General features: G+C 42.4%; 1 pseudogene; it reads right to left on the reverse strand.

The window, feature by feature from the left end:
• Positions 1–326: 326 nt before the first annotated feature.
• Positions 327–1276, reverse strand: LOC102571808 (olfactory receptor 4S2-like; annotated as a pseudogene).
• Between the last annotated feature and the right edge of the window lie 4435 nt (positions 1277–5711).

The raw sequence follows: 5711 nt of genomic DNA on the forward strand, positions 1-5711 counted from the left end.
TTGTAGCCAGTGACCTAATCAAACTGGTAACCTTGTTGTCTGGCTATATTTATTACAGAACAATTCAACATTGCAACAAGAGCTACATTTATCATTAACATTGACTTCACTACTGCATAGATGTTAGCTCTAATCTAAAGGAGAACTTACAAAAATCCATTCTACATTTGGCCTTCAACACTGTAAGCATACATATGAAAATAGAGGAGTGACAGCAGAATATAAAGAAATAATTTATAATTTCATTACGTGCTAGCAGGAGGTATTATGTCTCTAGAACCCTGTGCAAAGTATTATTGTTGGTTCTCCACCAGTTTGTAGAAGCATCATTCTACCCATGATATTTTTTGTTTCCTATGCAAACTCAGTTTTCTGCTCCATAATTTTCTAATGGCACTTTTCACCTCCTCATTTCTCAGCGTGTAGATCAATGGATTCAGCATGGGAACAATAATTGTATAGAAAACAGAGACCATCTTATCCTCTGAGAAGGTTATAGAAGGGCGTAAGTAGATGAACATACATGGCCCCAAAAATAGAACAACTACAACAATATGGGAGGCACAGGTAGAAAGGGCTTTCATGCACCCTTCTGAAGAGCGAGTTCTCAGAGAAACTAAGATAACAACATAAGATACAAATAGCACAATAAAACAAACAACAGAAATCAATCCACTATTGGCAACAACTAAGATGCCAACAATGTGAACATCAGTGCAAGCCAATTTCAGCAGAGGGTAAACACCACAGAAATAATGGTCGATCACATTAGGCCCACAGAAAGGGAGCTGGAAAGTCAGGAGTGTCTGTGTGAAAGAATGTATAAATCCCCCCATCCACGATGCCATCACCATCCAGTTGCACACACTTTTGCTCATAATGGTAGTGTAATGAAGAGGTTTGTAGATTGCAATGTAACGATCATAGGCCATCGCTGTGAGTAAGAACACCTCAGTACAACTAAGGAAATGCATTAAGAAAGTTGTGCCATGCAGCCACTGAAGGAGATGACTTTCTTCTTCACAAGCATGTCTGCAATCAGCTTTGGTGCTGTTACAGAAGAGTAGGAGAGATCTAGAAAGGACAAGTAAACCAGAAACAAATACATGGGAGAGTTCAGATTCTGGCTGTTCTTTATAGTGACAATAATGAGGAGGTTTCCAAACACAATGAGTATATAGAAGAGCAAAAATATCACAAAAAAGACTTTCTCTAACTCCTGATCTTGAGAGAGTCCCAAAAGAATGAATTCAGATACATTATGTACATGTTCCATAAATCTACAGTAGGTGATAGAGAGAACGGAGAATATTCACCTGCCAGACACAAAATAAGAATATAAGTGGTCAACAGATATTGATGTATAATGATAACACTAACAAAGTATATGCAATAGGAACAACAAAGTCTAATGTTCAACTCAAATTGAAAATTACCTACTAAAAGAAGCAGTGTGATGAGATTTTTCAGGATTCACCATATTCTTAGCATTCAAAATGAAGGCTGAATCATAAAAACATTGAATTTTAGCAGAAAATTCCACTTCATCTGTGCTTGGCACTACTCAATGGGTGCATGTACATGAGATGATTAATGCACAGTACACTAACTAATTCTACTGTACATTAGCACATCAAAGCAAAAGCCCTTGCCTATGTGCTAATGCACAGTAGAATTAGAGTAGGGATGTGAGAAGCTTCAGTCGCTGATTTGATTCAGAGGAGATTCATTCCAATTCGGCAGGGGAATCTCCAAATCCAAATCAAATCTCTCTGAATCAAACTGGAAGCCTCCGATTTGATTCTGAGAGATTCGATGATTCAGACATAGACATAGCTTTATCTTTTTTCTACATACCTCAAGGTACCAGGCAGCTCATGAACACTGAGATGGTGGGGCGGATGGAGTGTCCCATGGGAGCATGGGAGGGTCACCAGCAAGCTCAGTGGCAGACCTGAAAGTGGACCAGAAGTACTTCTGGTCCACTTCCAGGTACTCTCTGTATGGGGGACCCCCCGCCCCCGCTCAGCTCAGTGACTGGTGCCTCCTGGGTCTGGGGGGCCACCTGGGGTACCCCCATGGCCAAACACTGAGCTGGGAGGTGTCCCCCATGCTCCTGTGGGATGCTCCATCCACTCCACCATCTCAGCGTTCATGAGCCACGCCTGTACCTGAAGGCATGTAGAAAAAACATTTAACACTGTGTCTTGGGCTAAATCAGAGTAGAATCTTCAGATTCAGATTTGGCTGAATTGACACTAAGATGTGGGGCAAGGTGGACATACCTGAAGGGAGAGAAGGCTGCAACTAGATTTAGACAGACTACAAAAATGAATAGGTAGATGAGAATAGGATGGGGTTCAACACAGACAAATGCAGGGTGCTGCACCTTGGGAGAAGGAATCTACAGCATATATACAGGCTGGGGAGTTCCCTTCTTGAAAGCACAGAGGCAGAAAGGGATCTTGGAGTCATTATTGACTCCAAGATGAACATGAGCCGCCAATGCCAGACCACAGCCAGCAAGGCCAGCCATACCTTGTCATGCATCCAAAGGTGCATCTCAAGCCGGTCCAGAGAGGTGATACTCCCCCTCTATGCAACTTTAGTCAGGCCACGGTTGGAGTACTGGATCCAGTATTGGGTGCCGCACTTCAAAAGGGATGTGGCCAGCCTGGAGAGGGTTCAGAGGAGGGCAGCAGGACAGGCCCTACGAGGAGAGACTGAAGGACCTGAACCTGTTCAGCCTCAGCAAGAGGAGGCTGAGGGGGGACCTGATGGCTGCCTACAAGCTCATTAGGGGAGATCAACAGCAAATACGCAGAGCCCTTTTCTCCCCAGCACCACCTGGGGTGACGAGTAACAATAGTAATAAGCTGATGGAGAATAGGTTTAGGTTAGAGATCAGAAGGCAATATTTTACAGTTAGGGTAGCCAAAATCAGGACCAACTTCCCAGGGAAGTGGTCCTCGCCCCTACCTTGGGCAAATTCAAGAGGAGGTTGGATGATCACCTGCCTGGGGTCTTGTGAACCCAGCATTCATTCCTGCCTGTGGCAGGGGGTCAGGCTAGATGGTCTATTCAGGTCCCTCCTAACCCTAGCTACTATGAAACTATGAAACTATGAATCGGGACAGTGATCCAAATCAGCTAATTGAATCACTGTCCCCCGAATTGGGTCGAATCCAAATCTGAATCGAATTCAGCCTGCTTCACACATCCCTACTATTAATACAACCCAGGCTGCTGTTGATTTTTTGCAGCAGCAGCAGCAGCAGCAGCAAGAGTACGCTATTGTCTCATATTCTTCCTATGGTCTACTGGTCTACACCCAAGTCCCTCTCTGAAGTAATTCAGCCTAGCTGATCCGTATTCGTGCACGTAATTGTTTTGTTTCTTGTAAAGGATTTTTCACTTGTCCTTGTATCCTTGTGAATCTCATTTGGCTGATAGCAAACTGTTTCTTCCGACTATCCAGGTCATTGTGGATCCTAGCACTACCCTCCAGAACATCTGCAACTCCAGCCAACTTTGTCAAATTCCTTGAAAGCTATTAATCTCTCCACCCTCACCATGAGAACATTCTTAATATCCAACCTAAATGTCCCCTGCTGCAATTTCAGACAATTGTTCTTAGTACTGTGCCCTACAACAACAGAAAATAATCTCCTTTTTATAACCACCCCTCAAGTATTTGAAGACTGTTATCAAATCCCCCTTCAATTTTCTCTTCTGAAGACTAAATAATCCTAATTCTTTCAGACTTTCTCCATAATTCATGTTTCCCAGGCCTCTAATCATTTTCAATCATGGTTGTGGGTGTGCATCCAGGGGCAGAGTGTGTGGGTCTGAGTGGGTGTGCATATGTGTGTGTGCATGCAGGCAGGGGCAGAGCATGTGAGGGGTGGTGTTCATAGGGTGAGTCCCACACGTACACCACACCATACACATGCCCCCCACACTCCCCTCACACTGTCAAACACACAGACTGCCACACACCCCATACCCACCCTCACCCTACATACCCACACACCCACAGCCCCCCACAAACCTATATGCACCCCCCTCAATATACAAGAGTAAGACTTCATTTTAAGCTGTTGCACAACCACCTCTATGTGCACTACACAAACACATGTAAATTGGGACAAAATATTTTTTGCAATCAAATGAATGAATGCTGTAGATGTTTCCCTGTTAGAATATAATTTGGTCTTTTTCTGGATCCAAGATGGCAAAACCCCTTCCTGAAAGGAGTACTTCTGGGGACAAGGGGAGGGACTTCTAGTGGCAAAGGTCATGGGTTAGGGGGCAGGACTTCTAGTCACAAGATGATGACCAGGGATGGGGCACCTGCCAAGGGACAGAGCTACCCATGCAGCCCTTGACAGCTTGCCAAAACTCAGTGAGTGGCCCTCCACCCAAAATAATTGCGGCCCTGGTTTACATGGCTATCCCCAAAGGGTGAGTGGGGAGAGGGCATGTAAACTCTCCCTGAAATGCCCCATCATTCATGATGGGCAACTGGCTAGTATTTTAATAATTTGGGATTTGGGATTGGAGTGTGTGAGTGCTGGATGTGCTTCTTGGGGTACCTGGGAGGTGGGAGTGGTGAAAGAAGGAACTTTTGGGAGAATTACTTTTCCTGACCCAGGAAGGAAGCTCCAGCTCTTGGGGTCCTGATCCAGCCCCCTATTTTGTTCCCTGTCCTTTGTGGTAGTCCTCTTGTGATAATCTATCACGAGCATGGAAAACTGGCACCAAATCTAAATATTTCAACCTTATGTGCCTAAATGCTATTTACATAGCTAGGACAGTGTCATTTTGAACATTAACAGGAATTTTAGATTTATTTTCATGTACCCATCTATGCTAGCTTTGTGATTCCCTTCTGAACACACCTTAGGAATGGTTTCTTATCTCTCAGATTCAGGGTCACTCCTTTGGCTAGCTTCAATGTAAGTATAAAGTAAGTCAAATGTTCTCCAGTCAAAATCAGTAGGTCAAAAAACAAAACAAAACACCAAAGCCTCCCCGTATGTTTTTTTTTTATTTTGTTTTGAATTTTCATTCAAATTCAGAAACAAAGAACACTACAATATTTGGGGGTTTTTTTCCTAGATTTCAATCAAACAACCCCCTGCTCCCCATTATAATTTCTTACAAATATTATTTTAAAATATTACACCTGAAGCCATTCATTTGATAAAAAATATTTGGTAGACAAGTTTTGACTTACTTTACTAACCACTTGACTGACTCAATAGTTTGAACCAGATTCATTAATACACTTTGGGTATTTTGTGCTATTCCACTTACACAGGTAGTCATCATTCTTTCTGCATGACCTGTTAAATTACTACCAGAGCAATGGAAAGCAATGGAAACCTATTGGTACACTTTACTCCACAGGTATTAACTTGTAAACTTGAAATGATTATATTATATTTCTTTTCTTTAAAAAATATGAATTATGACCTAATACTAATTTTGAAGAAATGTAGTTCCATTTTTTTAAAAGAAGATACCAATGACCCCAACAATTATCAGCTTATCCTCAGATTTGATTTTTAAACTGATACAAATACAACTGAGGGAGAGATTTAATTTTTCTGCAGAGAGACAACACAGTTTTTAGGGATTTCTCATCTAATGATGACTCTTTTGTCTTCTCTCATAAGATTTCTAAATACTGTTTTTACAATGGCGGA

Source organism: Alligator mississippiensis, chromosome 2, assembly GCF_030867095.1.
Source record: "Alligator mississippiensis isolate rAllMis1 chromosome 2, rAllMis1, whole genome shotgun sequence".
Lineage (NCBI taxonomy): Eukaryota > Metazoa > Chordata > Crocodylia > Alligatoridae > Alligator > Alligator mississippiensis.